This window comes from Pipistrellus hanaki (assembly GCF_964339955.1).
Source record: "Pipistrellus hanaki genome assembly, chromosome: 7".
NCBI lineage: Eukaryota > Metazoa > Chordata > Mammalia > Chiroptera > Vespertilionidae > Pipistrellus > Pipistrellus hanaki.
This window is the reverse complement of record NC_140509.1, coordinates 10,271,980-10,297,719: the sequence shown is the minus strand read 5'-3', so window position 1 is coordinate 10,297,719 and position 25,740 is coordinate 10,271,980. Positions and strand designations below refer to the sequence as shown.

General features: G+C 42.9%; 2 pseudogenes across 2 annotated transcripts; one reads left to right on the top strand and one right to left on the bottom strand.

The window, feature by feature from the left end:
* The first annotated feature begins 4,043 nt into the window (after positions 1-4,043).
* Positions 4,044-5,555, top strand: LOC311625190 (tubulin alpha-1C chain-like; annotated as a pseudogene). Its single transcript has one exon. The product of its transcript is annotated as a tubulin alpha-1C chain-like (transcript).
* A 1,170-nt stretch (positions 5,556-6,725) lies between these two features.
* LOC311625183 (procathepsin L-like) lies at positions 6,726-7,772 on the bottom strand (annotated as a pseudogene). The gene is made up of 2 exons: positions 7,422-7,772; positions 6,726-7,375 (listed from the first exon to the last, which is right to left on the bottom strand). The product of its transcript is annotated as a procathepsin L-like (transcript).
* Between the last annotated feature and the right edge of the window lie 17,968 nt (positions 7,773-25,740).

Here is a 25,740-nt window from a genome sequence, read left to right as displayed (position 1 = left end):
TTTTCTTCCTGTTGGTTAAGAGAGACCTCAGGGCTTGAACAAGCCTAGTGTGAAGTTCCTTATTGGTTTAAAAAAGAGTCCAGCCCTGGCCGGTTTGGCTCAGTGGAGAGAGCACTGGTCTGCAGACTGAAGGGTCCCAGGTTCGATTCCAGCCAGGGTCACATGCCCGGATTATGGGCTCATCTCTGGTAGGGGGGCATGCAGGAGACAGCCAGTCAGTGATTGTCATCTTTGATGTTTTTCTCTCTCTCTCTCTCTTCCTTCCTCTCTGAAATCAATAAGAGTCCAACTGATGCCCATATTTGGATAACCCAAGAACATTCCTCCAAGAAAGAACTATCCTGAGAGTGACAGGTAGAAAAGCAAATGGTCCACAGGGCCAGACAGGGACAAGGTGCTATGATTTGTAAGAAATAACAAGTCAGATTTTCCTTGTGTGCCTCTTTCTTCCCTATGAAAATGGCCATGTTGAAGACCCACCTCCACAATGAAACCCTTTCTACTTGTACAGCAAGTATTGTGGCTATGTATGATTTGGAGCTTGGGTTAAAGACAATAAAAGAGGCTGTGTCCTTTAAGATAAGCATCCGTGTCTCAAACACTTATTTCTGGTCTATAGCAAAGAAAACTACCAGAGCATAAATCCCAAGGCTACAATTCTTGACTTCCTTGTCCACAGCATGGACACAGGTGTAGGGTACAGTTAAATTAGCCAGTAGAAACCTTGGTGGAATGGGTAAACTAGAGGCTCTGAATTCTGGATAACAGTTAATGGCATTGATAATCAGAGTAACATGTGACAGATATTTCATCTGACTTCTTGAAGAGGCAGTTAGAGTAGATGTGGTATTTATAAAAGGATGCCTTAGCCTTTCCTTCTTGGAGGCTTGCTAGCTGTCATTCTCAGGATGGTTCTTTCTGGAAGAAACGTTCCCGAGCCTTCCATGTGTGTGCACCTGTGCCTACTCGGTTCCACCTGATTAAATATTAATAGACTTCAGGGCTTGAATTAAATTAGAGCCCAAACTCCTGGAGGTTGCTCTTGAGGATCAATCTAGTATATTCACATCTTGACAATTAAAAAAAAAAAAAAAAAAGCTTTGTCCCTAATATAGGTATTAAGCAGGTATTCAGTATTCTTGAAAGATTGTTAAAGAAGCTTACTATTATCTGTTAAAATGTAAAGATCCTATGCTTCTGCAAGCTGACTTGGGCCTGTAGGGATACTTCTGTGCTAGGAGTGCCTTGTCAGGTGATAAATTTCTGTGGTTTGGCACACTGCCTGGGAAATGCATACAAAGGTGTTATCAGTCCAAACATGGGCATAAAGTATAACAATTGTCCAAAAATAATAAAATAAAAAGTAACGTTGTCAGTTGGCTTTGGGAAATGCTGTCCGGTCCCAAAAGAGGAATTGTATTATACATTTCTTCCAGGCATGTGGGTCCAGCTTTCCCTTGCAGTATCAACAGCAGCAGCAAAATCCAAGTCGTCCTCAGGCAGCGCCCGCTTCATCCATGTGTAGTGGATACAAGGCTTGATTCCCATGAACTTTAGGGAAAAGTGTTGTCAGCAGGACATCATAGGAACTAGTCCCCTGCTTGGCTAACTGCCGTTCAGAACCTTAAGCCTTTGAAGTAGTTAGTAAGACTCGCTCTCCCTGTGTAAGGACCTGTCAGACAGGTAGATATAATTCTGTGATGAGCAGCCTTACGTAAAGTGGTTAGTGTTTACCCTAAATCTTACAGGCCTTGTCTGACCTTTTTATTTGTGTTCTGAACCTCATGGGGGTCGTTCTAAAACAGAAACATGGAATAGTCTCCCATAAATTATTTCAAAAGGGCTCACTTTAAGCCTGCTGCAGCTGCTGCTCTAATCCAGGGCAGGCAAAAAGAGGTAGTGCCTGGTCCCATTTCAAATGTGTTTTCATGGAATTTTCACCAGCGTCATCTTTATTGTGGCTCTTTTTCTCAGTCTTCCCCGTAGACGGGGGCTATTCGAAATGCGTGTAGTTCCTGTCCTATCTTCTGAGAGATGTTTGACATGAACGATGGTCCATGGCTCCTTTGAATGCTATAAGGAACTCTGCACCTATGAACTCTTTCCTTGAGCAAAGTGTCGAATACTCACTTCTACTGGAGTATGCCTCTCCCCACCCAGAAAATATGTCTAACAAAACTAATAAGAAATTAGTTTCCTACGGTTTTAGGCAGCTGTGTAAAATTAGGCCTATCCCTTTATATTGTAGTCCCTTTCCTGTTGGGGCATGTTCTGTTCTAGGTTTGTTTTTTGGCGCATATCTGACAGGTTTGGTAATCTTTTGAATAATCCTTGTAAATGAGGGCCCTTCATTCAGGTGTTGGAGGATGGGATGTATTGGAGCTTGAGGGAGTAAATCATACCATGAGTGTTGATATCTTCCATTTGAAAGGTTCGGAGTAGGCCGGGCTTGTGCACCTATGACTTGAGGCCATAATGTATCCAAAAGGATTTTATTCCCGACACTTGGATGCAGTTGGGCTGAGACCGAGAAAAGCATCAGCAAAGAGAGCAGTGAGAGGTTTTTATTAATCCTTGCTCACTGCAAGCCACACTGCTGATGTAAGGGTTCTGGGTCTGGTCCATCCTTGGTTCCTCCCATGCCAGGTGTTTTCTGGTTATCTGAGCTATGCTGTGTTCAAGGCTACAGCTTACTGCAAAGATAATATGCTAAGCACAATAAGTTTTTCTCTGCCCTGTTCTCTTCCCTTTGACCCTTTCACTATGTAGAATTAGGGACAGTGTTAGAGAATTAGCATTCATAAGCCCATCCTCATCTTGTTTGGTATGATGGGATTTAACTTCTGACACGTGGGAATTAAAGCCCTGAGATGTGGCTGCCCTGGGGGACTTGTCTTGCTGCTTGATTGGCAGTGTGATTTCCAGGGCTTGCTTGGAAACTTTTGGTGTCCTGGGCAGGGCTTTGTGGCAATCTGGTTCAGTAGAGTCACTGTCTCTAGCAATTATAAAACCTATTTTTCATGTTTGATGTCCTTATTCCCTGAGGTTGATTCCTCTTTCCTTTCATATTGGCCTCAGTGGGCATGGACTATATCATGAAGGCAGGTTTACTGTCAGTGTAGATGTTAAATTCTTTCCTTGAGATAATTCTAAAGCTCTGGTGAGACTACCAATTCAGCCTTTTGCGCTGGGGTTACCTTCTTAAATTTATAATTCCAAAGGTTTTTGTAAATTGGGCAATCCTAGGGTAGTTTTTCCTTCAAGGTGTCAAATGCTGTCTGACATTCTCTTGTCCATTCAAAGGGTCCAAAGACTTAATACAATGGTTTTGCTATAAGGCCAAAGTTGGGCATCCAAATTCAGCCAAACCCTGTAATCCCCAAGAATCTACAAAGCTGCCTCTGGTTCTCTGGGATTTTTATTGTGATGGCTTGTTTTTGGTCAGCCATCAAGCTCCTAGTGCCCTGCTTCAGGGATCCTGCTTCAGGTGGAATCCCAGGTATGCCACCTCCTGTTTGCAAATTTAGGCCTTATGAGTCGATACTTTATCTCTCCTTGTAGCCAAATGATTCAGGACTGTGGTGACATTGAGCAATCAGTCTTTGTCAGTATTGCTAGCTACTACCGGTAGTACTACAAACATAACTTTCATTGTACTTCTGTTGCAATTGAAAATCGGCTTGCCAATTATCATGTTGTGAAATATCAACCAGCCAAAGCTTTGCAGTAAAAATATTAATGAGCAATGTCGTAGAAGCAACAGTCTTGACAGGACTTTTCAAAGGTAAAGATGTCCTCATTCCTCGAATTCCTATGATTCCAATGGATATGCCATTTCAATTTAAGAGAGTGCAATTCCCAATTCAATTGGTGTTTGCAACAAAGCTCAGGGCCAATCTTTAGAATTGTGCAGTTTAGATCTAGACCACAGATTACTTCTCACATGGACAATTATACGTTGCATGTTCTAGAGTCAGCAAACCAGACAATCTCTATATCTGCACAGACAATGGAACAACAAAAATAGACTTCTCCCCCGGATTCCTTGGAAATCTGTCAGTGGGAGGTCCTCGTTCCTGATCCCTCTCATTTCTCAGCTCCTCCGAGCCCTACAAGTCTCAGCTATGCGTGAGTGCATCTCCATCCATGTTGGCCAGGCTGGTGTCCAGATCGGCAATGCCTGCTGGGAGCTCTACTGCCTGGAACACGGCATCCAGCCCAATGGCCAGATGCCAAGTGACAAGACCATTGGTCGGGGAGATGACTCCTTCAACCCCTTCAGTGAGACAGGCGCTGGCAAGCATGTGCCCAGGGCAGTGTTTGTAGACCTGGAACCCACAGTCATTGATGAAGTTCGCACTGGTACCTACCGCCAGTTCTTCCACCTTGAGCAGCTGATCACAGGCAAGGAAGATGCTGCCAATAACTATGCCCGTGGACACTACACTATTGGCAAGGAGAACATTGACCTCGTCCTGGACCGAATTCGGAAACTGGCTGACCACTGCACGAGCCGTCAGGGCTTCTTGGTTTTCCACAGCTTTGGTGGGGGAACTGGTTCTGGGTTCACCTCCCTGCTGATGGAATATCTCTCGATTATGGCAAGAAGTCCAAACTGGAGTTCTCCTGTTTACCCAGCCTCCCAGGTCCCCACAGCTGTAGTTGAGCCCTACAACTCCACCCACACCACCCTGGAGCACTCTGATTGTGCCTTCATGGTTGACATCTATGACATCTGTCGTAGAAACCTCGATATTGAGCGCCCAACCTACACTAACCTTAACTGCCTTATTAGCCAGATTGTGTCCTCCATCATTAGGTTTGATGGGACCCTGAATGTTGATCTGACTGAATTCCAGACTAACCTGGTGCCCTATCCCTGCATCCACTTCCCGCTGGCCACATATGCCCCCGTCATCTCTGCTGAGAAAGCCTACCATGAGGAGCTCACTGTAGCTGAAATCACCAATGTGTGCTTTGAGCCAGCCAACCAGATGATGAAATGTGACCCTTGCCATAGTAAATACATGGCTTGCTGCCTTTTGTACCGTGATGATGTGGTCCCCAAAGATGTCAATGCTGCCATTGCCACCATCAAGACCAAGCGTAGCATCCAGTTTGTGGACTGGTGCCCCACCGGTTTCAAGTTGGCATTAATTACCAGCCCCCCACTGTGGTCCCTGGTGGAGACCTGGCCAAAGTGCAGCGAGCGGTGTGCATGCTGAGCAACCCCACAGCTATTGCTGAGGCCTGGTCCTGCCTGGACCACAAGTTTGACCTGATGTATGCCAAGCATGCCTTTGTCCACTGGTACGTGGGTGAGGGCATGGAGGAAGAAGAGTTTTCTGAGGCCTGTGAGGACATGGCTGCCCTGGAGAAGGATTATGAGGAGGTTGGAGCAGATAGTATTGAGGGAGAGGATGAGGGTGAGGAGTACTAACCTGTCAGCTGTGATGTCACACTCCAGTGTCTTGGAATTGTTTTATTTCTGTTGTTCTGTGAAGTCTATTGTGTCCTAAATTTTGCAATAAAGTTTTCATTTTGAATGTAAAAAATATATATATATTGTATACCCACAAGCATTGTGAAATTAAACATATTAGAAATGTGTGCTTTCTCTTTTCTTTCTTTTCCAGTTAACCAGACTGAGCCACAGCAACATGTGGCTGGCTACAGCTAGTAGTCATTAACAGTCTTATAAAAGTTCAGTAGTTGCCTTGCTGGTATAGCTCAATTGTTTGAGTGTCATCCTGTGCACCCAGAGGTGACCTGTTTGATTCCCAGTCAGGGCACATGCCCAGATTGTGGGCTCTATCCCCATTCAGGGATGTGCAGGCTAACTGCTGCTTCTTTCTTTCTGCCTCCCCCTTCCTCTCTCTCTAAAGTCAATAATATGTGTGTGTGTGTGTGTGTTTTCAAAGTTAGCCTTTATGTATAAGTTGAGGTATAACTTGCAGAATATGTGGTTAACTTTTCCATATGAATACTTGTTTTTGTAATGTTTAATATAAAAGTATATTCTCTCTCCATTGAATTGTCAGTGCCTTGTTAAAGACTGAACACATGTGTGGAGCCTATTTCTGCACTCAATATTCTACTGATGTACTCGGGAAGGGACTCAATGCTTGGGCACAAGGAGTGTGGCTATCTGACACTCTCCAAATATTAGCTCTTCAGAGTCATTTTTTCAGAGTTGCCCCCAATCCTGATTGTACCACCACCTTGGTCAATGATCCAGCTGTTTTTGTCCAGTTTGGCCTCCCTTCTTAAGCAAACTTTCTCCACTTCAGAGACTTTGTCAGGTCTACATTGTAAAATGATAGCTTCCCCTGCCCTAACTTCCCTCCCTATTTCTGTCACATGTATTATACTCCCTCAAAAGCTTTGCATTCCCAACTCTTTCTCAGCATCTGCTTCCCAGAAAGCCTAACCTGACAAATCATCTCACATGTCAATACCACACAACCTTGATTATTGATGCCTTAGTAAGTCTTTTTTTTTTTTTTAATAAAAATTAAGTTTTATTTTAAAAGGTAAAAATTTATACATCCTTATAAAAGAAGTGGTAACATTTTCACCAATGTAAAACATCACAGAATTCAAGTCACAGTTTGGATCTTCAAGATTCCAAATGTTGTATCCCATTAAGTAAAATGTGGTCAGTTTTAAGATAGAAATGCTTCCTCTGGATATCCTGTTCTCAGTCAGTGCTTTCTTTATCTTTATCACACAGTAGGATAGCTGGCTGTGGTGGTGATTCCACAGTGGTTTTTCTGGACTTTGGCCATCTTTATGTAGCCCTTCTTGCCCCATGCTTCACCCCAGCTGTTCTTGACAATCCAACATTTGTTACTTGAGTCTTCTCCTTCAAAGCCATAGCCAACTCCCAGAATGCCATGATCTAGATCCACACTGCTGCAGTGTCACTCATCATAAATGCCATCTTCATAGAACTGGAAGCTAAAATGGCTTGCATCTATAGCAACATAGATGGGCCCCATGGTTGCCACCACCTTCATGAGGGCACTCTCCTGCTCAGGGATGTCCACAAAACCAGTGACACTGGCCACAGAATCCTTGGGCCTATATTTGCAGGGTCCGACCTTTGCTTGATATGGATAGGATTCCTCTGAGTCCAGGCCTCCGTTGGACTTCACATACTGGAAGGCATTATCCATTAGGCCACCATCGCGGCCCTCATTGCCTTGAGCCTGAGAGCAATCCACAAGCTTCTGCTCACTCAATGAGATAAGTTTGCAAGTTTTCTGGAACAGCTGTTCTTCAAGGGCACCAGTTGCACTAAATGCCCAACAAGAACCGCAATGACCCTGGTTCTTCACTGGGGCTACATAGCCTTCTTTCCTCCAATCCACGGCTGGGGGGATTTCAGCTTAACAATAACCCACAACCTTCGGACCAACTTGCTGGAGGGATTTCAGCAGCGTAAGGTTCCTGAAACACTCTCCTTCTCTTGGGCTTCTGGTTCTGGTGGCCATTCATCACCTGTATGAACTCTTCATTGGTCATGTCACCAAAAGCATTCATTGCCAATGTGAAGCTCTGTCTCCCTAGGTTATAATCTTGGTTGTGCAGGTCGATCATTTTCATATTCTTCTCCCACACTGATCTCCTCCATCCTTCTTCATTCGAGCCATATAGTTTTCTGTACGTTGCCTTCCACCGGTGCCAGGTGCCTCTAAACTTCCAACAAGTTTTGGACCAGCTGAAGCTATTCCTAAGTAAAGGGCAATCAAGAAGAATGAAGGATTCATGTTTCAACACCTTCAGATGGCACAGGTCCTGGATCTCTGACCCCTTATTAAGTCTTGAAATCAGATGCTAAAAGATTAACTTTGTTCTTCCATATTAAAATTGCTTTGGCTGTTCTATTTCCATTTCAATATGAATTTTAGGATGTCAATTACTATAGGAAAATGCTGCTGGTATTTTGTTTGGTATTGTGTTGATAATCTAAATCAATGGGGCAGAATGGGCATCTGTTTAACAATGTGAATTACCCATCCATAAATGACATATTACTCCTCTTAGATCCTTGTATGTCAACAATATTTTAGATATATACTTTTATGATACTTTTATTAAGAAATTGAGAACAAATTCATTGAAGATAAGGCCTTAAGTCTGCCAATGTTAACTCAGCTTTCCTTACCTCAGTGCCCTGTCCATTGAAAGGCTTAAATAGATGCCTCTAAAAAAGGAAGAGCAGTAACCCAGTGATTGAGAACAATCGGCAGCCACTAGGACTACATGTTAATGAGACAAAGTGAGGATATGATGTCCAAGAGCCCAGGAATCTGGGCGTACATGAAGGCTGCCTGACAGAAGGCAACAGGGAGTCACCGTGAGATGGTGCTTAAGTTGAGAGACAAGGTAAATGCTCAAGCTTCTGTTTCTCCACTGTCCAATATCACATAAGTGTGGGTCACGGGGTGAGCCTTGCCAGGAGCTCTTCGGCAAATATAATCGTTATCTATTGCCGCATAAGGACTTTATTATGAACTTTGCAGCCTGAGTCAACAGTTATCTCAGTTGCTATGGGTCAAGAATCCAGGCACAGCTTAACTAAATGGAACCTTGGCTTCAGGGTCTCCATCAAGGTCTTGGCTGGGCTGCATTCTCATCTGGAGGCTTTGCTGGGGAAGATGCTTGTTAGTAAAATGCAATTTCTTAAGGTCAAGACCTCGATTTCCAGAGGTTTTCTTAACATCTTTGCCATTTGGGTTTCCCCAACACAGATGCCTGCTTCATTAAGGCCCAAAGGGAAATTACTACCTTCATCTTGTGTAAGATAAGCATGAACATGGGAGGGTACTAGGCAGAGATCAGTGATCCTAAGGGCTGTCTTAGAGATGGTCCTTCACAGCAGGGCCTGGAAAGTAGTTTGCAGGAAAAGGGGAAGGCAAAAGGTCTGAGAATAAAACAGCTGACTTGCATGAGCCTGATCACTTAAGTATCAAACATTAAATGATATAAACTGGGACTATTGTAGCCCATCCGATTTCCTTTTCACTCCTTCTCCTTGATTCTTTACTCCCATTCCTACCTGTCCATTAGATAATCCCTGTGTATCAAATGTCTGAAAATATGCATTTATACTTGGGTAATATAAAATTTATATGTACTTTTCATTTACATAAAAGATATTACGCTATAGATCTTTCATTTTTTACTTAACACTCCAAGATTGGTGGTGGTTGTTATGCCGCATGTAGTTTATGGTTTCCAACTTCAGTAATTTTACTTTTCATTTCCTGTAATGAACATTTAGGTTCTTTGCCAATTTTTTTCAACACCAAAATGAATATTCTGGAATATTTATGAATCTGTGAGAAGACTCTGGGATACATCCAGGAATGTGACTGTTGGCTTCATTGCCTCTATGATTTTCTTAGAGTAGAGGAGCTCTGTGCTAAATTGATAATTATACATTGAACTTTATACCCTATTAACAGAGTATACATTTTCTAAGCAGCCATAAAAGACTAATAAAAAAAGATTGTATGTCAGGCCAGAGAACCTTAAATTTCAAAGAGCAGAAATTACATTGTCACAAGAGAATACAGCTTACCCAACGGAAATGGAAAACAATTTCCCCTGCCCTTGCAATTAAAAGTGCTCTGCTTCTAGCTACTGAATCAAAGAATTAATCAAATATCAGAAGTAAACTTATAGCTTTAGATAATATTTTAAACATGTTTTTAAAAATATTATAAGACATTTAAGTATAACTATAGCTTTAGCCAAATTCCATAAATATTTTTAACATCAATAAGAAAAGTAATAAAAACAGAAATTAATACATTACAACACAGTGCTGATAAAGAACTGGCCCTTCTAGGTACTGGGTTGTGCCGGGAAATAGACTTCCACTGGCTTTTTTCTTGGTTATGGGGTATACATGTGTGAATAATAAATGATGAGATTCAGATCAGGAGACCTGGCCTTTACCTAGCCATTTAGCTTTGGACAAACTATTTTTAATCTCACTTTGATCTCACTATCTCTAAGCTAAAATGAAACTTGGTGATGAGGGCACATGGAAGGGATAGGTTTTACTACATAAAGTTAAGCTCTCATTTTGACTTTGAGACTCATGAGCCCGTGTGTGTGAGCTTATGGATGTCAGGAGGCCTGAGCAACTAAGTCTATCTTGTTTGGTGCAGGTCCCTCCCAACTCCCCATCTTTAAGCCTGAAACAGAGTGCTATCTCTGTCCCTGTCCCCAGGGGGAGGCAGAAAAGGGTGTCAATGGCAGGGCTGTCACCCACCACAACTAGGGTTTCTGTGTCAGGGGTCTCTTTTAGAGAGCAGTGTCTTGAGTCTAACCCCTTTTAATCTCCTCACTTTAAGCATGGCTATGCTGCAGTTTATGAACGCTCTCTCATTCTAAAACATTGATATCCTAATATATAAAACAGCTAGGTGCCGTCACGATTGAACAAATGGCCAGTTCGTGTCCCTTCTCCGCTCCCACCCCCCCTCCCCCCCACCCCCCTTACCCCCCCCTACCCCCGCCTTTTCCCCTCTGCCCCTGAATCACTCACCAAGAAAGGGGAGTGGTGGTGGGCGGGACTGGAGACTGTTGAGTGGCAGCAGCAGTGGTGGCAGAGGTGGGCTGCTTTGCTGAGCAGCAGCAAGCTTAGCATAGCAGTGGCGAGATGGGGTGTTTCATGAAGTCATCAGGCAGCAGTGGTCACGGGGTGGGGGAGTTTCACTGAGCGTCCAGCAGCCAAGCTTCATGGAACAGTTGTGGGGTGGGTGGTGGGGTAGGAGCAAATTTTGTGGAGCATGGCAGGGCGGGAGGAGCCTCGCAGAGCAGTCAGGGGGCCACCAGCATCCCAGAGTGTCCCAGGGCAGGGAGCTTCATGTAGCATCACAGGGCGGCAGAGCCCAGCAAGAGAGGCCAGGCTAGGCCTAGGGACCCTAAGCATGCACGATTTCATGTGCACTGGGCCTCTAGTATGACATAAAAATAATAGGAATGTTTTTAGCATGTACTCAGTTTACGCCACTTTGAACTTGAAATATGATTATAGCTACAAGTATTTTTTCCTGTTCTAATGTTAACATTATTCTTAATTTGATGGAACAATATTATGATTGTGAAAAGTGATGGTAATAAGAGTAATGCCATTTTTTTCCCCTAACTAAATTAGATGCTTCTAATAGCTCTTTATTAAATGTGATGTTTGCCGTAAGCCTTTGGAGGATTCCCTGTACCGCATTACAGATGTTCCCTTTTATCCCTAGCTTGACAAAAATCACCCATTTACAAAAGTTTGCAAATGCTTTTTTAAAATGAGATAATGCGTGTTCCCCACCCCCTCCTTTAACGTGTTAATGCAGTGAGCTATTGATACCCTCCCCACAAATATTGATCTATCCTTGCATTTCTGAGACAAATCCTACTTAATCCCTATACATTATTCTTCTAACACATTGCCATATTTGATTGTTCAACATTCTTAGACTCCTTGCATCTCTGTTAAGGTTGACATAAAGCTTGCCTTTTCCATTCTCCATGGTGTCAACTAAGGTACCTTGGTAAACGTAGGAGGCAATCATCCTCTTTATTTTGGCATTTTCTTTGTTTCAGGTCTCTTCTGTCAGCTCCCCAAACTCTCCTTTCTCCGTTCCCAGAGGCTGAGCTGAATGGCCTTCACCTTTCAGTCACCCAGGCCCTCCCGTCTCCTGCTTGGTATCATCATGGGAAACATTGGCAAGAAATCGGAAGAAAGGTCCACCAGGATGCAGGTTACAGCTTCTTCCTGGTTAGCACCCTCCCCGGTGTGCTTCCCCTACACACAGCCAGCGCCGTGAGCAGACTCCTTGGCAGAAAAACCCTCCTCACACTCTACACTGAGTGAGCCGTTTGCCTCCTGTAGGGCTTGGGCTGATATAACCCAGCACCCTGGCATGCTTTAGCGTTTTCATTGGTGCCAGTCGGTGCTTCTGTAATCTGGTGTTTAACTTCCATCCCCTGGTCAGTAGTGTCCTTGACCATCTTCATGATGACTAGTTATTTCTGTTTATGTGAAATCTGTGTACCACTTGCTATTGAGGTTTTTTTCCCCCCCTTTCTTAATGATTTATAGGAATTTATCCTATAACCTAAACACTAGTCTCTTTTTTTGTTTTGTTTATATGGTACAAATATTTTTTCTCCTAATTTACAATGTATTTTCCATCTGTGATGCCTCCTTAGTTCTTTAATATAGCAAAAATTAATACTTTTTTAATGTGTACTTTTTACATACCAAAGAATTTCTTCTGTGCTACCTCAAAAGCCATAAAACAATTTTAGAAGAAAACATAGAATAAGCTGGCTTGACACCTACATTTTTAATATATCTGAAATTGAAATACTTTTTGCACATGATGAGCAGTGGTGTACAACTCAAGTTTTTCCCCCATATAAATAATTTTCTGCCCTCAACTCATTTTTTGAGACACTTATTTCATATCCCACCCCTTCTTGCTCTGAGGGAGTAGTTGTGTCATTTCAGTCTTCTGTGTACTTGAGTCTATTCCGGGTTCTTTGTTCGAACATTCATTAGCCTTCATTCAGATATAAACTTTCAGAGGCCGTGCCCGTACCCTGTATTTTTTCAGCAGTGATTTAGCTATTCTTGTCCCCTTGACTTTCCAATCTAAATTTAAAACTAACTTGTTAATTACTATGGAAAACAATAATTTTGGAGTTTAACATAATTATGTTAAATGAGATTATGGGTGTATGCTGGCATTCTGCTTCTGTTCTTGGAACTTCCAGAACCTGTGTATTTCTGGGGTTTTTTTGTTTGTTTGTTTTTAAGTTTGCAGTACTGTTTCCCTTCCTGCTCTTTAATATAGATGCTGAGAACAGTTTTAGGTTCATTGCAAAATTGAATAGAAATTAGAGTGTTCACCTGATACCTCCTGCTTCCACCTGTCCATCTTTAAATATCCTCCATCCTTTTTATTCTCTTCTCTCTCTGGCACTACCATAATGTTGAGCTGTGAGATGCTGTTCACAATTCTTGTATTCTGTTTTTCTTTGTGTTTCAGCTGGATTATTGCTGTTGAACTGTCTTCAAGATTACTGGTTCATTCTTCTGAGTCCAGTTTTCTGGTTTTTCTGATGAGACATTTGAAGGTCATCTTTCTGATACCACAGGTTTTTTATTGTTCTGCTTTTCCTTTTATTAACTTTTATAGTTTCCATCTTTTCTGCTGAAATCCTCCCATTTATGAACATTGTCTACTCTCCCCACTAAGTCTTTTATCATCTAAACAGTTATTTAAAATCTCTGCCTGACATTCTAAGCATTGGAGGCATCCCTAGGGGTTCTGTTGACTATTTCATTCCTTTATAAGTAGTTATCATTTTTACAATCTCAAAATGTGTGCCATATGTTTGTGAACAAAACTAGATAAAATTACACCTCAAAATGGGAGATTAGGATATTATTGTATGTGTGGAGAGGTGAGGTACTGAGTCAATCTAATCAGATGTTAAGTTGAATTTGGAGTTTAGTGAATTCTTTTACTTCTATTGCCTCTAATTTTTCCATTAGAATCTTCTTTTCTCTCTGTATATGGTGCCAGAGTTTTTTGCTGTATTCCTGCCCATCCTCAGCTTTCAGCTGTTTTTCCATGTCTGTGCCATAGAAAAGGATTCTCTCCATGATCTTGCACTTCCCATCAGTAGACTGTTGGGCTTGTTATCGGTTCTAGGCTTATAGTGAGGCCAGATGGTGCCCTCCGTTCTTGACTACCCTGGCTCTCTATGCCTGGGCCTCTGGGGTGGTGGTTTCCAAGCAACTCTTCCCCATCCCCATGGCAACCACATTTCCCCCTAGTCTTCTAGGAAAGCACACCCTGTGCTTCCCCCAGCAGCAGCAGACCTGTTTGTATTGGTGTAGGACTAGGGGCAGGCTATGGGGCCTCCTGCTTCTCCTCTCCCAGAAGCCATGGCTCCTTCCTTTGGTCCTGGTAACAGAATAGAGAATGCCTTTCCTCCTACACAGGCACATGGCTTTGCTTCATGTCCTCATCCAAAAGTTTTACTAATAGGTCTTTGCCAGGCTCTGGAGGGAGAGAATTTTTCACCCATCCCCAGAGGCATAAGAGCCTTCTGAGAGAAGGACCCTGGAGTGAAGAGGTGCTTATATCTGGCCTCCGCCACAGCCAACCCTGTCCTGCCTGTGTGCACCACTAAGCAGGGCTTTCTGATCTCTGCCCCAGGCTTCCTCGTGAGCAGCTGGAGGGAGGCCCTTCAGAGAGCTTGTACATCACTGTAAACCTGTCTTGTTTTGGGGGGCCTGGCTATTGGAAACTGGAGCCCACACTAGGCCTTTAACAAGTTCTTAACATTCTTCTAACCCACCTGTAGGGACACTCCATCCCTTCCTTTTGTGCTCTGGTGGATGTGAGATGGCATGCCCTGCCTCTCTCCCCAGGGCATGGTACTCTGGAACTTAATTCACAGGCATAGCTTGTAAGCTCAGAAAAGGTTACATTTTTTAGATTTTTTTTCTTAAGTGAAGAGGCTTCCCTCTTGAGGCTTTCTATATTCCAAATAAATGGGGATGGGGGCAAGAGAGGGGGGGGTTTGGGGGAGAGAGAGAGAAATTAGTTATTTCACTTATTTATGCATTCATTGGTTGATTCTTGTATGAGCCCTGACCAGAGACTAAATCCACACCTTGGTGTATTGGGACAACACTCTAACCAACTGAGCTACTGGGCCATGGCTACAAGTGAGACTATTACTTTCCAAATACAGGATAATTTTCCAGTCACTTTTCTTACTGATTTCTAGTCTGTTTGCATTTAATCAAAGCTCACTCTTCATAATTTGCCTTTTGAAATTTTATTTGCCTTTTTTTTTTTGCCAAAGTTATCCATGTGTTTGAATGCGTTCTGCATTTATTGGGTGTGGTTCATACGTGCTCCAGTTTACTTATTATAGTGGTCAAATCATTACTGATTTGTCTACTTTATATCAATACTAGAAGTATATTAATAATCCAATGTGTTTATGGGATTGTCTTTCATATGGATGGAACTATACATTTTGGTTGATATATTTTTGAGATAGACACTTGAAAAGGATATTGTCCAATTTGTGTTCACATAATAACTTCTCAGACAAAACAGACTTTGAGATCATGTCAATATGGCTTTTGGCATCTAATTGGTACTTTCCTACATCTTACCTTCAACTTTTCTGCATCTTGTGAAACACATTTCAGCATTTGGAACTAAAAAATCAGGCCCATTATATGATCAGGACAAACAGTAGAATTATAAGGGATGTTAAATTCTAACCCCTGGCAAATCTTGTAAATTCAGGTCGAGCCTTGATAAAGGAATAGGATGCTTATGAAGAGACACCTAGGCAGATACACTCAGACCTTGAGTCACCAGTTTTCCTGAATCCTTGGGCCCTCTCCCCTTAAGGTTGAACCAGAGGCCTCACCTCTGAGACACATCTATCAAAAGTTATTTGCTGCTTCTAATAAGTGCCCATCTCTCACACAGCTCTGAGGCCAATTATTAATGTCAAGTTCAGCATGGCCCAAGCGGGGCAGACTGGCCTCACAACAAAGAAGGGGTCATTTGCCAAGGGATCAATAGGAGCTGCCTACTGTGTCAATAGGAGCTGAGGGAACAGACTTAGCAATGGATCTTAAAGGTGCTGGAACAGGGTGCAGAATATAAGGCTGGATAATGGAGAGCTTATGGACACAGGGAAACTCATTGGACTGACTAATGTCCTGGCAAAGACATATAGAACCAGTCTCGGTATGCTGCTGGGACAGAAATCAGAGGCTCTGGGAAAGGGAGGGGGTGCAGAAAGATGGCCCATAGCAGCAATCCACAAATATTGCTGTGCACTGAAGCCATGTGGGGAGATATTTTTTAAAAATATTGACCCTTAAACTTCTCAATATTTTGCAAATAACTCAGAATCTCAGGATATAAGGCCAAACATCAGTATTTTTATAACTCCCTGGGTGATTTTAACTGCAGCCAAGCATGAGTGCTCCTGACGTACAATAAATGGGGAAGGAGATGGCCGAGTTACCTCAGCAAAGTTTTGAGAAAAGTCTCAGGTGGGCCCACTAAACAAGCTTTATTATATGTAACAAAGGAGCCAGAATGATCCCAGTTGTGTGGGATGCCCCAGAGGTCAGGTCTAACCCTAAAACAAGGAAAGCATTAATGATGAGATATACCTAAATGAGAGGCAGGGGTGGTGGCCATCCATCAGCCAGGATTGATGGTAAATGTTCCTATTGAACTGGTATCTATTGTATGTGGCTGGTAGGATTCCGAAAGAGCAGAGGCAGGCAATAGCACTTAATCACATCCATGATGCTCTGAAGCCACAATAGCAAGCAGAAGGCCTTGGTTCACAATGCAATCAGATCATGATTCATTTGGTGCTGTGAAAGATTGGTGGTTGCAAAGTATTGCTTAGCCTATATAACAAAAGACATCCAGAGTGGGTGAGAAGACTTACTATAGGACTCTCTTTCACGGCCTGCGTAGAAAGAGTTCCAATCCAGGGTTCAGGTTCTGGAGAAGGGCCCCACACAAATGAAAAGAGACTTGAAGAAATTCAATTTGGCGATTTGGGGGGCCAGGCGGTAGTCCAACTCTAGTGGGAGAAATACTCCTGCTCTGGCCCTGCCATCCCCTTTTATTGAGGCTTTGGGGAAGACATCTTAAGCAACATAAACAGAAATTTACATGTAGCCCTTAGGCAGGAAATAACAGAAACTTGTAGATTCTGCTTCAGCTAACAATATCTCAACTAAAGGTTAGAGCAATTAAGGTTGTTGACCAGCCTTCCTGGCTTCCTGTCAACATCTCTTTTTTAGTGAAACTGATTTGGTTTCCAGCAACTTACACCAACTGCCCCACTGGAAGCCACTCCTCCTTATTTCTCACAACCGAGCCAATTCTAGCTAAATCCCGTTGAGGGGGAAAAAAGCCCTAAAACTACAAGAAGTATAGTATTCCCCCCAAGTTCATCCCAAAAGGAATGTAAGGTCACTTATCTGAAGAACTAGATACTGGGGAAAAGAGTAAGATCGTTAAGAGTTGTTGGGTAAAGGTGAAACTTGTTAGTGATATGAAGGATAGAAAAAATGCTCATGAATTTCCAGTTAAGACTAAGAATGCATGAGGCCAATTAATAAAGTCCTCAAGGAGGATTCATTAGACCAAGTAGCCTCTGGTGCCACTGTGGATTCCCCTTGTCCTTGACACCTAAATGTGAGCATATATAGAAAACCATCATCATGGTTTTTCAAGTTCTGGGCTTTAAGTTGTAAAGCATATGAAGTAGGTGGCCAGGATGGCTTGAATATTTGGCCAGAGCAGCCACACACACTATGTTCTCCAGGAGGCATCAGTGATCCCTACTTTCTCTGGAACTAAAGGAGAGCACCAGTGTGTGTGTGTGTGTGTGGGGGGGGGGGGGGGGGGGGGGTTGGTGGGAGGGAATACATGAAGCTGAGCTCCCTGAATTCTGTGGGGATGGTAGAATTTGGATAAGCAGCCGCCTGGCACCAGATTTTAATTGCATCCACATTGCCCTGAGGGCTGCCATAAAGAACCACAAGCCAGAGTGGCAAGCATGGGGCTAGTAGACCATGACCCACGAAGTGAAGGGTTTAGCTCAGTGGATAGAGCGTCGGCCTGTGGACTGAAGGGTCCTAGGTTCAATTCCGGTCAAAGGCAGGTACATCTCTGGTGGGGAGTGTGCAAGAGGCAGCTGAATTGATGCTTCTCGCTCATCATCGATGTTTCTGACTCTCCATCCCTCTCCTTTCCTCTCTGTAAAAAATCAATAAAATATATTTAATAAAAAATAAAAAATAAAAAAAACAAAGATGGGTGGCTAACCATCTTGGAAGTGTGGGAACAGGAGGCGCAGAATATAAAGCTGGATGAAGGAAAACCATGATTTTTCAAATCCTGGGGTTTAAATTGTAAAGCATATGAAGTAGGTGGCCAAGGTGGCTTGAATATTTGGCCAGAGCAGCCACACAACTGTTCTCCAGGAGGCCCCAGTGGTCACTCCTTTCTCTGGAACTAAAGGAGAGCCAAACTGAAAGGGATAGAGGGGATGAAGTTTGAGACAGCTCACCATTGGAGTCATTATCCCTTATTCAGTTATCACACCTGATCACTTATCTGAGAAAATCCATCCTGTGACAAGGGAACTCCTCAGATCATGCAGGAGCTGTTGAATACAGAATCAGATGCAAAGAACCCAAAACACTCATGGCCTTCCTAATAGAGTAAGGGGTAATTGATAAAGTCCCCTCCCAAGTTGGTCTTGCTGGGTTCACTGAGTCTCTGAACCCATCCTGTATTCATTTCCCATTGCATTTGAAGGCTTGAGTTGGTCAGATCTTCTTACCATTGGTAAAGCCCTCATGCTACTTCCTGGTATGTGGAATCTATAAGCCTAAGCGACTGTTACAACTGGAGACCAGATGACTGGCCTGTAGCTATGATGTGCACTGACCACCAGGGGGCAGATGCTCAATGCAGGAGCTGCCCCCTGGTGGTCAGTGGTCTCCCACAGCCAACCTCCCCCGCTTCCCCCCCACCAGCCAACCTTCCACAGTCCCTCCTCCTGGCCAGCCAACCTCCTGGCCCTGATCGGTTGGATCAGGACTAGGCAAGACAGTCCTGATCAGCCCCAATGGCCAGCCAGGCAGAGGGACCCCACCCATGTATGAATTCATGTACTGGGCCTCTAGTCAATTATAAAGGAGGGAAAACACTACATTTCAAGGGACAAGTCCATAAAACTATACCCTGTATAAGAAAACAGAATTAATACCAGATGTGGGAGGAATGGTAGATAACTATTATTTCCTGAGTGTCTTAGAGGAGATGGGAATTGTGACCCCTGTTAATCATATCCCTGTTCAATGACCATGGATGGCATCTGCAATAATCAGAAGGACTCATGGTGGATAATGACTGAGCCTAATCACAGGCACCAAAGGAACCAATTACTATAGTATACCATAGAGCCTAAAGGCTACCAGCTTGATATTCCTGAGGGTAGCCTCTTGTCCAGAGCTGGTACATCAGCTTTGTTATCTTTGGCACCTGACTGTCTGAACAATGCCTGCACACTTGAAACCAACAGCCACTACACAAGGCCACCAATAGGTAGCACCTGAGAGTACCCTATACATGAGGGAAAAGGTAGGAGTGGCCACTCATATCATGCCTTTAGTGATTCACTTAGGGACTTATGCTTCCCCTTGACACAAACTTAGAAGTGCTGGTTTCTAACAGAGGGAAGAATGGTGGATAATGTTCCCACCAATGGACACACAATCTCCACCAAACAAAGTATAAACACTACCAGATCCTATAGGATCAACAGGCAAAGAAGGTAATAACAAGGTGATGAACTCTAGCTGTGGTGAGGAGTCAGGGCTGCTGCTGCTGCATGAGAGAGTGTGGGAGCATGTGTTGGATTCACCAGGCACCTTTGCTTCTTCCACAACCTGGCAAGTGACTGATAAGCCAGGACTTAGACTACCTGGGAATGAAAGTCTGAGTTTACCTTTCTAGGCAAATAATTTAGACCATACAGGTGAGGTCTGGGAGTGAGAAAACTCTGCTATCTTGAAAACATTGTACCAACTTTGTACCAACAGCTACTACTTGATGCCACCAATCGAAAAATCTTGTCTTCTACCTATCACCAAGGGGTAGATATGAGTGGCCACTCATATTCCCTACTCAGGACCCACCTGGGGAACTTGTGCTCATCTTTGCCATATCTTTGTGCTCTGTTGGGAGGGGGGTTCTGATATTTTTCTATAGATAGAAAGAGGAAACTTCTCACCAAGGATACACAAGAAGGAAATTACTATATACATTTCTTTGAGATGAAGTGCTAGGGCTGATGTGACATAATGAGAGTCAGGAGCACATCTGAGGATCACTGGACCTCTTGGTGCTTCCAAGACTGGGGACAACCATAAATTTCAGTAACCAAGAGCTTTGCGGACAGGATTGGACACCTTAGGAGCAAAAGCCTGGTTACCTCTCTCTATAAGACCCGATCATGCAAATGAGATATGAGGGTTAAAAAAAATCTGGAATGAGGAAAAATATAATATAGATGGCACCTGTGAAAGGAACAGAAGGATGCAGATTGGGCAGATGGAAAAGCAAACTGTGAGGGATGCCAGAGAAAGTTTCAACCAAACTGATGAGGTGCTCTGTGTGAGAGTTACCCATCTGTGGCCCATACTGCACTTACATGGTCTTGACTCTACTTCCCTTCACCCAGACAGGGTGTGCTGGGTCAGAACTTCACATTAAGCAAGAAGAGACTCTAGAACTGGCTCAGACCCCAAAGGAGTCTTACAGGCTCCTTACAGGTTCAAAGGTGAACTTACAGGCTACAATTCCAGGCTGGGTGACACTTTAAAACAGTTATGTCAGCCAGGGTAAGTCATCATATTAAGTCATTCAGGCAGAGGGGAGCTGAAGTTCTGTGGAAAAGCTGACATGGATGCAGATCACATCAGCAGAATTGACCATACGCTTATACTTCCTTATTGCCTACCTTCCCACTTACAGTGTGGCCTGCTCTCCCCTAAGTTACTGAGGCTGTCCACTTATTGCTGTCCTTTATTTATGGCCTGATAAATATTAGGCTGCCATCAGCCTCTCCCTGAAGGCAGCATGTTCTCATTTATCTAGGACATCCTGTTCTCCTTACTTGGTAGTGGTTCTATTCCTACCACAGTTTGAATTCACTCCAGGGCGCAATGTTAGCAGAATCCCTTAGCCTAACTACAAGGGACCATCCTGATCATCGGGGTGAGGTGAGCTGGTAGGTAGCTAGATGGCTTCTAATAGTAGGGAGTAGGATACCCAGCTTCGTGCTAAGAAAACCCAAAGTTGAGGAACAGCTATCAACTCAGGCACCTGATGTCTGGGAAGACTGAAATAAACACTGAAAATAGCCAACAACGTGAATAACCCTTACAATTAAGGATTTACCAAAATCTTGTACCACAAATAAAATTATTCTAGAAAATAATCTTGAATGTCTTCTCTTGTCAAAAAAGGAGATACAATCAGATACTGTGTGCCTCCTGATGGAAGTGCACAGCAGGTCTGAACTCAGACATGCAACATTCTGGACTCATTCACCTGCTCCGAGTCTGACTCCAGGGGCTCTAACAGTAGTTGGTACTTTTCCTGCCATCTGGGAAGACAGGTTGTTGCTGCTTCATCAATTGCCACATAATGAGGGATTTGCAAGGGCTGTATCATGAGTCTTCAAGTTGCTCCTGGCCTTGCTTTATGGTGCCTCCCTCTGGGAAGGTAGACCATGGGAGACCCTCTGAATTCACATCAGATGTGTTGGGAAAGTTAACAGTCCCTGGGCAGCTTTGCCAGTGAGAGAAAGGAGCTGGTGGATAAATTATTCTTATTCCCTCAAAGGGATTTGGGGGAAATAACTTCCTTGGCCTCTCTAAAGACTTTTGGGCAAACTGAGACAACAGCCATAGGTACTTAGGAAGCTACAGTGAACTCAGAAACATACTTTATCATATTTGCAATCTCTCCTTCCCTGGTTTTTCCCTTCCTGTTTTTCTTGGGATGGTACTTCCTCACACTAAAGTATCAGCAAATATTTTTGCCTCAGGCTCCATTCCCAGAATACCTGGCCTAAAATAGTCCTCTGTTAACTGTTCTTGTCAAAATACAGATTTGATCTGAAGTGTCTAGATCTAACGTTCAACTTACAGAAAATGGAAGGAGTAGAACATGATAAATGACACCCTGCAAAACCTAGATTCTGGAACCATTTACGGAGTAGGTTATGTAGTTTCAAGGAGCTATTTGTTAAAAGAAGCACAATGGGTTTGGATTTGAATCCTGATGGAAATTAAAGGTTTCAAAGGTATTGGGAAAACTCTATTTTATATACATGAATTGTTTATACACAGTTATTTACTAATCTTTAAAGTTATCTTATATTGAATTTCATAGAATAAAATATTTAGAGCAGGTTAAAAATATAGGGGTGAAGAAATTGGAGATCTGATGGCAATTGAGTGTTTAGTAAGGAGGAGGATTCTAAAGTTTCAGTGTTTGGAGAAATATACAGAATTGGTAAGATGTGCAACATTCAGAAATGTGTCCTGTGGGAGCTTTGAGGAAATGAAGATCTTAAAAATGACTCCCAAGTTCCTCAGAAGTGATCAACTCAGATGATGTGTGAATTATGTATCTTCTAGTCAGCTCCAACTCCTTGGCAACCCCATGAATGAGTGATGTCCACGTGTCCTGTCCTCAATAGGCCTTCCCAGCTGCTGGAGACTCAGGCCCATGGCTGCCTTCATAGTCAATTTATCTCATATTTGTTCTTCCTTCTTCCCTGCTGCCTTTTATTTTTTCCAATATCTTTGTCTTTTCCAAATAACTCTTTTCAGGATATTCCCATAGCAGTAGAGCTTTGGTTTTGTCATTTCTTTCCTCCTGTGATGTTTCAGGCTTAATGTACTCTAGGAACCACTTGTCCATCTTTTTGGGGGGCCAAGGGTATCTATCTATAAAGCTCTCCAACACAATCTTTCAAACGAATCAATTTTTCCCCCTATCAGCCTTCTTCACTATCCAACTTTCACATCTGTACATAGTGATATGTGGGGTTTGGCGAGCAGACTCTCCTTCTGGGTTCTTGTCCTATGAAGTTTGAAGAATAAATTCACGGACTAAAATATTTTAAATAAAAATGTAGTTTATTGAAAGCATATACAAACTCCCTCTAGGGGAGGGATCCCCGAAGGGGAATTCATTGGGGAAAGGTTCCCAAAATGGGAAAAGCCTGCTCTCTTTCTCTCTTTCTCTCTCTCTCTCTCTCTCTCTCTCTCTCTCTCTCTCTCTCTCTCTCTCTCTTTCTCTCTCTAAAATGGGAAAACATCTAAAATCTTGAGTCTCTTTGTCTCCTGGTTTATAAAGGCTGTAGCTTTTGTCTCTTCATAACCCTTTCTAATTGGACCCTTCCTTAATTTATGACCCCCATGCTTTCCTAATGGGTCATTCTTCTACAGAGTATCAGTTTCAGAGGTCAAAGCCCACCTGGTGCCCCCTTCTTTTTGCTCCTCCTTATCTTGTAACATTCCTCTCTGTGAAAGTTTGTTTTCCTTTTGTAACATGTCTCTATCATCTGTAAATGTATGCCTCCCTCTTGTAACATTTCTCTGACTTCTCTAAAAATAAGATAAGGATTCTGGTATCTTGAAGCTATCTCTGCTCTTCACATATGCATTCCTCTCCCATGGACCACCTTCCTAAAACTGCCTGTCCTGTCTCTAAAATTCCTCTCAATAATAACTGGGAATATGAGAGTGTGGATGATCTTAGCCTTGGTCTCTAATGACATACCTTTGACCTTAAAGATCTTTCCTAATTATTTCCTTGCCCTTCTGAGTCTCAGCCTTCTCTTGAATTAATGCAACTCTCCATTTGAATTGATGACTGAATCAATTGATGAGCAAAACCTTGAACAATTTCTATGTTTCCTTTGTCTAAGCTAAAGTTGTGTATTTCTTCTGTGGTCATAATTTTTGTCTTCTTAATACTCAAATGAAATAATACTTTGGCACTTTCTGTTTTCACTTTCATCAGAAGTCATTTCAAATAATCAAGTTAAGTTATTGATATTTCTTCCACCAATTTTTACTTTTTCTTCCTTTGAGTATAACCTGATTTTTTGTATGATATATTTTGTGTACAGATTAAACAAATAGGAAGATAAAATGCACCTATGTCTGACACTTTTGCCTGTAGAAAACCATCTCTCTCTCCATATTCTATCCTGACCGTGGCTTCTGTCCACAATACAGGTTACACTTCAGGATAATCGAGTGCTGAGACACTCCCATTAATTTTAGTAACCCAGAGCTTTTCAAGATCCACTCAGTCGAAGGCTTTACTGTGCTCTGTAATACATAGACTAACCTTCTCCTGAAATTCCATGGAGTTCATCCATATCCAACAAATGATCACAATGAGATCTCAAGTGGTTCCTCCTTTTCAGAATCCAGTTTGAACATCTGATATTTCTTGCTCCATGTGAGGTATAGAGGCCTTTGTCATATCACCTGAAGTGAGAAGGAAACCCCTATTTGTAACAAACTGCTGTTTGGAATTTTCTGCTGTTATTCTTAGGTAAAATGTTGCTTTCTAGTCTGCATTAGCCTGTTTGAAGAATGATGATAAAATTAGCTGTCTGACCTTGCAGGTCAAGACTAGGTATGCCCATAAGTTTAGCTGTGTTTGTTTTCAAGGACAGCAGCAAGATAACCACTAATTGCACAGAGAGCTGGCTCCTTTATAAAAAGGGAAGCTCTGCTTGTACCTTTGCTTAGAATTTGAATTCATTTTCTCTAAGCCCATCGCGCGATGAATAAAATGAGTTTCTCCAAACTCTCCTCCTGCGTTGTTTGATTGTTCGGGAACTCTGCAATAGAAGCATCACTTTACTTGCTTGGGAAATTAGAGCAGCGGTCCTATGGTTACTGCACTCCTTGGCATCTCCTTTCTTGAAAATTGGGATGTATGTAATTTTTAGTCTGTAGGCAACTGCTTTATTTTTCATATTTGTTAACATATTCTTGTTAGGATTTTGACAGATTCAGTCTCTGTGGCTAAAAATAAGGGTCAAGTTGAGAGAAAGAAGTTTCATTCTGTTGGAGCCTGAGATTCCTGCAGCTCATTCAGGTAGAAATGAGCTTTGGCAATTAGATAGCCTGGACAGAGGCCTAGGTAGAGGAGGGAACTTGCCGATGAGAAAGTACAAGGTCGTTTGCCACTGACCATGCAGGATGGCTTTATTTCAGACCCTGCTTTGGGGGAAATCCAAGCTGAGGCTGATGTGCAGGTAGTTTATTGGGAATACAGCAGGAGCTAGCTGTAGTGGGAAATGAGCCAATACATGGATGCATCATTGAGTTAGTCACTTCTACAGGTGACTGATGGTGCTATTCCTTGGGAACTTCAGGAAAGGCCTCAGAACTATCTTCCAGGTAAAGAAAGGGGAAAGCATCTATCTAGAAGGCTCCATTGTCTTGACTTTCTGGGTTCTATTTGCATAAGCAGTGAGCAGATTCCCACAGGCATCTATCTGGGTGAAGATGTCAGAAGCTCCGGGACAGGATGCTGGTGGGGTGAGATGATTTTGGATTTCTCTTAGATGAGAAAGTTCCCTGTTGCAATGTCTTCAAGGAGAGGCAAGGTCAAAGAGTTTGAAGTAGTACACAAACATTTCCAGCCCTCTCCAGGGGAGTTTATAGAGAAGTAAACACAGTTGAGCCCCAGGGCAACACCAACTTCTACGGGACAGGTAAACAAGAAGCCTCGCCTTAGACTTCAAGGATTAATAGTAAAGAGGAAAGCTTACCACAAAACCCAAGAAAGAAGAGGAATTAGAAAACTGGTATCAAATTTAGCAAAAAAGCAAGGTAGGTAGTGACCAGTAAATTTGGTGGGAAGTCATTAGCTAAAGATTACCCCTAGAGCCCTAACAGGTTTGGCTCAGTGGATAGAGTGGATAGAACCTGCGGACTCAAGGGTCCCAGGTTCGATTCCGGTCAAGGGCATGTACCTTGGTTGCAGGCACATCCCCAGTAGGGGGTGTGCAGGAGGCAGCTGATTGATGTTT